This window comes from Elephas maximus, chromosome 19 (assembly GCF_024166365.1).
Source record: "Elephas maximus indicus isolate mEleMax1 chromosome 19, mEleMax1 primary haplotype, whole genome shotgun sequence".
Classification (NCBI taxonomy): Eukaryota; Metazoa; Chordata; class Mammalia; order Proboscidea; family Elephantidae; genus Elephas; species Elephas maximus.
Window position 1 is genome coordinate 42,472,092 of NC_064837.1, and position 11,426 is coordinate 42,483,517.

Genomic DNA, 11,426 nt, shown 5'->3' on the forward strand with positions numbered 1-11,426 from the left:
TCCCAGCAGCAACCAACAGATGGTGCTGATATATAAGGATCTGAATCCATTTCCCACAATTTTTGGTAGCTCCCATTAATATCAACCACCTTCAGATGGCAGAGGAGTCTTGCAGTGGCACAAATAGCTAAGTACTCAACCACTAGCCAAAAGGTTGGCTGTTCGAACACACACAGAGGCACCTCAGAAGATAGTCCTGTTGATCTGCTTCCGAAAGGCTGCAGCCTTGAAAATCCTGTGGAGCAGTTCTGCTCAGCTCACATGCAGTTGCTATAGTCAGAATCCACTCAACAGCAACTAACAACATGGATGGCAGCGTGCGGAGAGTGTCTTGGCTTGGAGTTAGATGTTATGACACAGGTCCTGATGCTGACGTGTACTCAAGGTTGCTTCACCTCAGCAACCCCTAGTTTTCCCTTCACCATAGCAATACCCACCTCACCAAGTTGCCATAAGGTTCAAATGTGATCATGTATGTGAAAGCACTTTGCCAATGTAAACCACTGGACAGGCTTTTTATTATCTTAAGAAGTATCATGAAAGCCACAAAGCAAAACGATATTTAATTCACTTAAAAATAGATGCCAGGCAAAAACAGAAAAAATCAGACGCTATGCAGCCATTTTAGAGGAGAAGACTGGGAAGAATGCCTGCTTTGAATAAAGTGATTAAGAGTAGCTAAGTTGGAAGAAAAACATGGGATAGTGTTAAGATTTTAAGAATGAATATTAAAGCATCTCAAAACTCTTAGGTACATAGAGAAAAAATAGCATTGCTCTTCAATGTGGTCTTTTCTGTCTCTTTTTTTCCACTTCTTTAGACCTTTATTCTCTTTTTCTCCCATTCACCTTATTCCCATTGTCACTCAGGCCTCTGAACTACACTTAATTGTCATTGCCAGCCTCATCCAGAGCCCCGTACCAGGCGTGGGTTATACCAAGAAAATTAACGTTGTTGTGGGAGGGAGAGGGTGGTAGGAAGAAAGGAGGAAGAAGGTGAGCAGAGGGGGATACTGGATCTGAGCTATCTGGGGCTTTAAATCTTAGCCTGGACATCTAAACCTGGAAGACGAAGGAGAAATTAACACCAACTGGGGGCCGAATGTGTGCCCGGGACTGTGCTCACTGCTTCATGTTGCTTATTTCCTCTAGTCCTTGCAGCAATCCTGAGTAGGACAGCCTTTCCCAAAGTAATTCCCATGTAATGGGAGTCCACTCCTTGACTCAGTCATTCAACCAGTACTTACTGCACTTCTTCCGTCTGCAGACACTGTTCTAGGTAATAATAAAAGAAGGTATCTATATAGTGCCTACTGTTTGCAACTGTTTTACATATATCAACTCATTTAATCACAACCACCTTATAAAGATGGTATTATGATTGTTATCCCAATTTTACAGATGAGAAGACTAAGGCACAGAGTCAAGTTATTGCCCAAAGTTACACAACTACTGTGGCAGGCTCTCAGATGATCCCCAGGGATCCTCACCTCTGTATATTCACACCCTTGAGGGTGGGCTGGCCTAGTTACTGCTTTTAACCAGTAGAATATGGTATGTCACTTCAGGAATCAGGCTACATGAAATTGTGACTTCCGTCTTGCTAATCCACTCTCTCTGTTGCTGGCTTTGATGAAGCAGGCCACCATGTTGGAGAGACCCATGTGGTAAGAAACTGAGGGCAGCCTCCAGCCAACAACAGCCACAAGGAACTGTATCCTGCCAACAACCATGTAAGCTGGAAGCAGATCCTTCCCCAGTAGGGACTTCAGATGAGACCTCAGCCCTGGATGACACCTTGATGGCAGCCTTGTGAGAGACACTGTAAGTGAATGATCCAGCTAAGCTCTCCTGGATTCCTGATCCACAGAACTGTGAGATAATGACGTATGATGTTTTTAGCTGCTGAGTTTGTGATAATCTGCTATGCAGCAGAAAATAACTAACTCGCAAATGGCAAATATAGAGCTTATACTTAGGCAAAGAAGGCCTGGTGGGACAGTGGTTAAAGCACTCGGCGACTCAAACCTACCAGCTGCTCCACAGCAGAAAGATGTACCAATCTGCTTCTATAAAGATTTACAGCCTTGGAAGCCCTATGGGGCAGTTCTATTCTGACCTATAGGGTCTCTATGAGTCTGAACCAACTTGGGTTTGGTTGGTTTGGTATAATTAGGCAATCTTACTCCCAAGTCTGTATCTATGTCACCTTTCACATTTATGGGGATATTCTGCTTTTTAAAAAATTCTGTGGTAAAATGAGTTTGAAACTATTTAATATTATATGCCCCTCTTGAGGACTGACGTTACAAGAAGTCCAACAGTGAAGAAGCTTCTTCATCTTCGCTTGACCCAGTGTTACCCACACTTATCTAATCACATAACTCTTTATCCATGTGACTCCTGTAGCATCTCACCAAACCGGGATTCCATGGAACACATTTGGGAAAATGCTGAGACAGGCATAGCTCCTGTGTTAAAGATGAGGAAACTGAGACTCGGAGAGATTAAATAATTGTCAGAGATCACACATGAAGGTGCTTAGCTTGAATTTGTGGTCTGATCTCAAGATCTACACTTTTTCCACCAATCCACCCTGAAAAGGGAGGACAGACAAAATGGCCTGGTGGGTAGGGAGGCTTGAGGAGGGGGAGAAGAAATAGCCTAAAGCATGCATCACTTGCCTGCTCATGACTCGCTGCCTAAACCTCAGCATCAGAAAGCAGCCAGCTCCCCACCTGGAAGCCTTCAGTTCCCAGGTGATATCACCAGCACATTGGGAATAAGGAAGGCTCATCACCAGCCACCAGAACTACAAAATGATCGTGGTAAGAAAGAACAGGTAAGAAGGTGTAGCCTCATGAGCAGATGAGAGCACCCCCTGGAACTTGTGTCGAGGGCACATGCCTTGTTTTGTTGGTCAAACGGGTCCCAGAGCTCATAAAGTGCTGCCCAGAAAAGACTTGGAGACCTGCTGTCCTCTTACGACTAGGTGACCATCTAGAATCATGCCCTGTTTGAGAGAGCTTGGTATTATCACACCTTCAGAGCTCACTGCCATATGGCTATATTGTTCCATGCTAGATGCTGAGCCTACATTATAATATTTAATCCTCCTATAACAACCTTCTGGGGTGGTAACTCTCCCCCCTCTCCATTTTACAGATGAGAAAACTGAGCTTTACAAAGATTAAGGTATCTGCTCAAGGTGAGTAAATGGCAGAGACAAGAGCTAAGCAAAGGGCAGGGGAGTCCATTATTCATTTAAATCCCGTTTGAGGCAGGCGGAAATGCGGTAGAAGCCCTCTCTCCTCTCTCCATCTTTCATACAAAGAAAGTGAAAAATAGATGTGTTCAGAACTTCCAGAGCTTCCAGCTGTTAGAAGCCACCTCTATCCTTAGCACATGGAACATTCAACCCTTTCCGTGTTTCCAGAAGAACTTCGTGCTAAAAATCACTTTTAGAAGGGAACGTTCTATGGACAAATGTAGAAAAACACTCTCAGGTTTAGCTTAGGATGTGGGGTTTCGGTTTCCTTTTAATGGCCATGTTTATAAATGAATGAAAGTTGCTACACTTCCTCAAATAACAGAGAGAGAGTTTTGTCATCCAGGATGTCTTGGAAGCAGCGTGACTCAGGCACAGCCAGAGTCCGTCAGCGGTGGACTTGCTACAAAACCGTGATTTTGGTACTCGGTTGGCATACCAACGGCGAGCTGGATCCACAAACAGCCCTTTGTGCAGCCAGGCTGTGAAAGCAGATGTCTTAGTTAATATTCTACAGGGCTATTCCTCGGCTCACATTTCCTTCCGTGTGCGTGCATGTGCCAGTGTGTGTATCTATGTGTGCGTGTGGCGTTTTCTCTAAGACTCAGTCACCCCTGGATGGGCAAAAAACTATGAATCGCTTCATCAATCCACAAAGGAACGCAAAGAAGGAAATTTCCAAGTACTGAATTCACCCCTTGCAATTCTGCACTGGGCACTGCACATGCCTATCTTGTGTAGTGTTCAACTTACAAGATGGGCCCCTCTACCCCCACACCCCCTCCCCCGCAACCTGCTATCCCCAGTTTGCAGATGAGAAAAGGGAGACTTTGAGAGGTTAAGACATTTGTGCAAGACCACACAGCTAGTAAGTGGCCGAGCGAGGGTCTCACCCAGGTTGGTCTGGCTCCAAAGCTCACACTCATCCTGGACATCATGTTACTTTCTAAAGAAGAGACGAAGGAAAAGGGAAAGCCAAACACTAACGGGTCCCACCTGTATGCCACACACTGCCCTGGCCATTTTACGCAGCTGATGCTTTCAGGGATCCTCATTTGACAAATGAGAAAGCCAGCACTCTGAAAGGTTAAGTGAATTGCCGTAAGCGCCGTAATGTGAACCTACGTATGTCTGACTCCAAAGCCCAGGATCTTCCCTCCACTTCACAAATACTCACTGCCAACTTCTGCCGTAAGCGTAAGCCCCTGTCCTCCTGAAGCTCTGATTCAAAGGAGGTCAAAAGAGGAGGTGGGAGCTAGACTGGTTGATGGGCACCAACACACAGAGTGGGTTTAGGGGACAAGGGTTTGTCCCAGTCTGAGGCTGTCAGGTCACTGTCTAGCAGTGTCCTGATATGGAGAGTAATGATAAATCCTAGGCAACAGCTAAGAATACCAGTACCGGTTGCTGTTGAGTAGACTCCAACTCATGGCGATCACACGTGTGTCAGAGTAGAACTGTGCTCCATAGGATTTTCAATGGCTCATCTTTTGGAAGGAGATCGTGAGACCTTTTTTCTGAGGTGCCTTTTTTTTTTTTTTTTTTTGGGCAGACTCTCACGGCCAACCTATTGGTGAACAGCCAAGTTGCATTAACTGTTCGCACCAGCCAAGGACAGCTAAGAAGAGTTTTCATTTGCAGAGTGGTACATATGCACTGGACCAAGAAGGGCTAAGAAGAAAACATGTGTTTGTTGCCTGTGGCCTAGTTATGTGCTCATTTAGCTTTGGTGGTCCCATCTGTTAAGGTAGGGTCACCTCAACCATCCCTGAAGGCAATTAACCCTGGAGATGTACAAGTAGCAGGAGAGGAAGTTTCTGGAGCAGCACATTGAAGTAAGTATCTTTGGGTCCAAAAGCAAAATCATTCGAGTACCAAGTGGTCAAAAGAAGTTCAAATTAGACTGTACAAACCCATCTTATATACCTGCCTTTCCTTTTCCAGTCTCTCCTCCCCTTAGTTCTGAAAGATCCATGGATGTTACATTATAATTTCTAGTTTACTTTTGCCTGGGTAGAACCAATTTGTTTTATTTTGTTTTTGTCAGATTGCATTATGTGATTCCCAGTTTTTGTTCGATACATCCATTTAGAGAAGCACATTAGAATAATGAAACATGTTTTTAAGTGAGTGTTTCAGGAATGCATCTCCATGTTCATGCAGGGATGCGTTTAGGCTTCCTTGGCAAGAGGTCTCAGCCTAGTGCTCTGCTTGTTCAGTTTTCCCTTTGATCTCTGCACATCAGGCCGCCTTGAGTTGTTACTTCGTCACATTCATCCATCCCTTCGTTCATTCTTTCATTCACTAAAATTGATTGACTGACCAAATGAACATCTACCAGGTTGTAGGTACTGTGTTGATTGCTTGGGGTTAGCAAAAAATAGACACTGTCCTTCTCCTTGTGGGGTTTAAAGTCTAGCAGAGGAGAAAGAAATTTATCAATCACATGCAAAAAAATGTATAATTACAACCCAGGATGAGGGCTTTGAAGGAACAGGACATGATCCTTATAGAACAAAAAAGAGAAGGACTTGAGCTGGTCTAGGGGTTAAAGGAAGTGATGTCTGAGATGATATCTGAAGAAGGTGGCAAGAGTAGGGGCTCAAGGACATGATCAGATTTATGTTTTGAAAAGATCCCTGGCTACAGCATAGGGAACAGGTTGAGAGTGGTGGCAGCAAGAGAAGTAAAAAATTCAGACAGCAGTCCTTAAGAAGCTCATGGTCCTAGAGCAGGGAAGAAGCTAGGCAAACAGACCAGCGTCCTATGATTAGGACTGTGACCAGTGAGAGTGAGGATGAAGAGATGGCCTGAAGGATGTTTTCCCATTAGGGCGGGGAGTTTTTTCATCACAGAAGAATCAAACATTCTTGGATTGGAAAATGAGACAGCTCACTCGTGCATGTTCTTTAACACTGTGTTGCAATAAAACCAGAGGCCTGGTAACAGAAACAATGGGTTGTTTTCTTTCTTCGTTTGCGTCCCTTTTATCCAAAATGGACAAATACGATGCACATCATCAATACTTATAAATTAGCCATAAACCATAAACCAACTTTTGCGAAAGTAAACATTTTTTGCAGTAATCACACACACATGATAATCAAGAGACAAAGAAATTAGAAAACTCTTCAAAATCCCATTTCTGGCATTTACTTGAAAATATTAAGTACCTTCAGGGCAAATCATTCAAATGGCTGAGCAATCTCTACTGCAATATTTAATGATGCTTATAAATCCCAAAACCCTTACGGGGCCATTCCTGGCTGGCTATGGAACAGTGTTTGATGTTGCTGAAATTGTGACTGTTTAATTGTGTCAACGAAGCTGGTTATCGATAAAGTGTGCACCCATGTCTGAACTCAATCCCTCTTTTCCTCTGTCATTAAGTGACCAGGGAATCAGTTTCAACAGGGTCGGCAAACTTTTACTGTAAAGGGGTCCAGATGGCAAATATCTTAGGTTTTGTGGCCCTAATGTCTCAGTCAAGACTACTCAATCCTGCTGTAGTAGGGCAAAAGCAGCCATAGACAATATGTAAATGATTGAGCAGGGATGTATTCCAATAAAACTTTACTTATGGACACCAAAATTTGAATTTCATATTTCATGTGTGATGAAATAGTATTCTTCTTTTGATTTTTTTTTTTTTTAACAATTTAAAAATGTGAAAACCATTCTTAGCTCATGGGTCACATGGAAACAGGCTGCAGGCTGAATTTAGCCAAAGAGTTTTCCTTCCTTCGGCTTTGACTGAACAGTTGGGCTATGTTGAAGCAGTACAAAGAACACAAACTTTGCCTTTCCACAGTCCTTACACCTGGGCATCTGGGCAAGATACTTAACCTTTCTGGGTCCCTGTTCCCTCTCTCTAAATTACGATGAACCATTGGTGGTTCAGTGGTAGAGCTCTCTTCCGTGCAGGAGACCCCAATTCTATTCCTGGTCAGTGTATCTCACGCACAGCCACCACCTGTCAGTGGAGGCTTGCGTGTTGCTATAATGCTGAACAGGTTTCACAGGAGCTTCTAGACTAAGACAGACTAGGAAGAAAGGCCTGGTGAACTACTTCCAAAATCAGCCAAAGAAAGCCATATGGATCACAACTATCTGATCCCATCGTGCATGGGGCCGCTGTGAGTTGAGCTAATAACAACAACAAAAAGAAGATAATCAGAAGGTCTTGGTGAGGACAAAATGAGATGTATGTAGATAGTAGTTCTGGAAGAATCCATAATGGTTGAGATCAAGAGGAATTTGAATGTTCCATAAATGTTGGCTCTCTTTCCTTCCCCCTAATTATCTTACTGCCTGAGTTTTTTGTTTTTTTCTCTCTCTTTATATTTAATCTTCCCTTGCAGTGACTGATTAAGTAATGAAGCATGAGAATGGATTCACTCCCAACAGGAAGAAAACCAGCTCCCTTCCACCTGAACTTCCACTGACTTGAACTCTTCAGCCTGACCCTCTTCTTCTAGGCGTTGGTGGCCTAAGCTGGTCCCTGGAGGGCTGGGGATCAGCTACTATTAAATATCAGGGAGAGACTAATGAAGCAACAACAGATTCATCAAGCTGGATGCCATCTCCCTGTGAAGGTGTCCCATTAGAGATGCAGGGTCTCTTTGAGGGAATTTACAGCAGCAGCAAATGTCAGTGCCAATTATGTGCGTCTCATCTTTCTTAGCAGAGCTGCTACCCACTCCTCCCCCTCCTTCTGACTCCCTGAGGTTTGGGATGATCACAGCTACCAATCACAAGAACCACAGGTCAGAGCATCCTCTGCCAAGCTCAGTGTGTCCTACAGTACAGATGGGGGCAGAGAGGTGGGGGCATCTGTCCCCAACATGAAAGGAAAATGTGAGTGATGAGACTTGGAAAGAAATGAGGAGACCTGAGCCCCCTGAGAGACATGGCTTCATAAATGGAGAATGGAATCCAAGTGGAGTCTTCAGAATCACCTAAAACTGATTCTTTCCAACTGTGGAAATATCTAGAAGTTATTTTAAAGAGGCATTTTCCAACCTACTGCTTCTTAGGAAACAGGATCAGAAATTCTCCCACATCAAATGTGTTTAGTCAGATCTTAAGAATATCCAAATAAGAATGTCCCCACTGGCCAATATGTCAAAGGTGAACAAGAGTAGTTAGGAAGAGTCAGTGAGATACAGTAGAGAGGATGGGGCTTTAAAACTAGAGTTAACATTCAGATTTCTGCCACTTCCCTCTCTGACCCTCAGTGTCTGAATCTCTAAAGCCAAGGTGAAGATGATACTCAAATCAGAAAACCCATGAGATAGGACCTATTTAACTGCTGGGTTTTCCTATTAGCATTTCTTCCAAGAAGTTCCTTCGGATCATAAATTCCTCTACAAAGGTTTAGTCCTACAATGAGTTCCTTGAGAGCAGGGAGTGCCTCCTTATCTCTCACTAACCCTAGCAGCTAGCAGCTATCTGGACTTAGCAAGTGCTCAATAAACATTTGTTGACCGATTATATGAGTGCCTGGAATCTATTTAGAGAAGAAACTGAACAGCCACTCACTACATCCCCAAGCTTCCTGTATGCACTTGTCGGTTTGCTTTCCAGGATCTCCAGGCTAAGCCAAGGCTGAAGACACCAAACCTGGCCACAGCCCACCTCAGAACCTGCCATGTTCAGAAAGCCTTCCATGACTAACCAGTCCTGACTCTGGCCAGGCTTTGGTTTTGGGTTCCTGCCAACCACTCACTTTGCCTTCTGTCCACTTTCCCTTGTTCCTAGAGGCATGCAAGCATGGGCTGCTGTTAGCGCCCTACCGCAGCTGCGCCTCTGTCCCCCTTACCACGGGCAAACTCTTTACCTTCCTGAAGTCCTGTGCTCCCACCCTTGGCCCCCTGCAGCTCCACCTCTGTCCACGTCTTCAGGCTGACCCTCCTGTGCCTGGTATAAATGAATGAACACTACGCTGTCCACAGGCCCCAGCTCAAACTCTCCCTTTTAGTGTCAGGTTCCCAGCCGAGATCTCTGACATCTGCCTTGTCCCCTGCCTCTGCAATTCCTCTACTCTTTTATCTTTTGCCTAAGTACCTGCACTCTTCTGTGGCAGGATAATATTTTGAAGAATAAACTATAGGTCTTCACATCATTTTCCCCCCATCCACTACTCACTATCGAGGCTTACCCTCTTATGCTCATCCCCCATGCTCTTCGCATCTTCCTCTACCTGGGAGGCAGTGACCACATATTCTTCCCCAATCTTTCTGTTTTACACCTGCTTCCTGTGACTCTGAAACATAATGGGTAATAAGTTGCACCTCTCTTCTGTTACTGTGATGAGCTTAGGGCAATGCTGGTCTCCTCTCTCTGGGTGAGAACGGAGGGGGCAGGAACTTCCCAGCCTCCTGGCTGAGTGTCTCTCCTGATCCTTGCGTCCTGGCCTCACAGTAACAGGTAGAGGTTCAGCCCTTGAGTTTCTGGGAACAAACACAAGGCAGGATTTTTGTGGGTGCAGGGCAGGGGCAGGCAGAGGGACAGGGGGAGCAGCAGGAAGGAGAGAGAAATGGTGCAAGGGCAATCACAGCCTGAAACAGCCAGTCAGGCATGTCCCCCAAGGGAAATACCACTCATTTCAGAGGCCACTCTGAGAGGCGAAAGGAACACTGGACTCAGAGTCAGGACACCTGGGGTCCTGCCTGCCATTTACTGGCTTTGTGACCTCAGATCAAGTCATTTAGCATTTCTGAAACTCAGCCTTCCCGGGGGGGTATAAAAGGGTTAATAATGCCTGCCCTGCCTACCTCCCAGGGATTCTATAAGGATTAAATGAGAAAACAGTAGCATTTATTAAATGCTTGCTCTGTGCCAGGCAGTGGGCCACTTGCTTTATATATTTTTGTGTCTCTTAATTCTCCCATCAACTCTCTGAGGAAGCCTCTACTATTATCAGATGAAGAAACTGATACTTGGAGAGTCTACATAGTTTAACCAAGTTAGAGCTGATGCTTAAACCTGAATAACTCGGAGATCTGTGCTGTTAACTAGGACGCCGTTCTGCCCCTGAACAGGTCTCTAAAAGGACACTGCACAAGCAAAACTACATACAACTGAAGACGCACAGGAGGTAACAACTATTGCCAATATGGCAATTCCACCACAAGCCAAGCTGAAGGGATGCTTCAAGAACACCTCCAAGCAAAGCTTGAGAAATGTAGGGAGATTCAGGGATATACAGACCCCTCAAGACAGGACAGACACTGGAAAACAGCAGGAGGAGGCACTGTATTCTCTCCTTCCTCCTCCACCCCGTTCCCATGAGAAGTCAGATACTCTCTGGAGAAGAGAGTTCCTGCAAGTTTTCAGGATTGCATGAGACTGTCTACTTTGTGCAGAGGAGACAAGCAGAACCTTCTTGGAACACAGACTGCGAGCTTTGTCACCCTGCCAGAGACAAGCGATATAGAGTCACAGATGGTTCCCACAGGGAGACTGGAGGTTATGAGGTATTGTGTGTAGTACTAGAGCATTAAAGTGCAAGTCAGGACACCGTAGTTCTAGTGGCAAAACCAAGCCCAACTCTGACATGAACAAATTATGTAACCTTGGACAAATCACTCCCCCCGTCAGGAAACCAGCTTTACATTTGTAAAATAGGGCTCGACCAGATGACCTCTGAGATTCCTGTTAAACATATGGCTCCTACAGCCCTATCTTCTCTGTCCTGCCTGGGCTGTGGGGCCCAGGAGGGAGTAAGGGACTCAGCATTTATAAGTGCTTATTATGTGCAATGTACTGTCAGAGTCTTTTTAAAATAATAGCAGTGGTATATCATATATTGAGAGCTTACTCTGTGCTGGACCCAGTGCTAAAATGCTTTATAAATGTGGCAGAGTTATAATAAGAAAAATTATCAGAAAATTGGAAATGAGGCAAAATGATTAGTCTGTGCTCTTTTCACATCATATTAGAGGATTGTCTCTCACTAGCCTAAGATGGCGGAGGGGGATGTATAGAGCAGAGCCAGCAAAGAGGAGAAAAAGGTCTACTGGACAAGCAGGGGCATCAGTGACTAGGGTCCCAAAAAAGAGGAGCAGTCAGAAAAGGCACAGGGGGGAGTTTTCACAATGAGACAGGGAATTCCACAGAGCACAATGGGGGTTGGGGGAGGCCTTGGGGAGAAATAG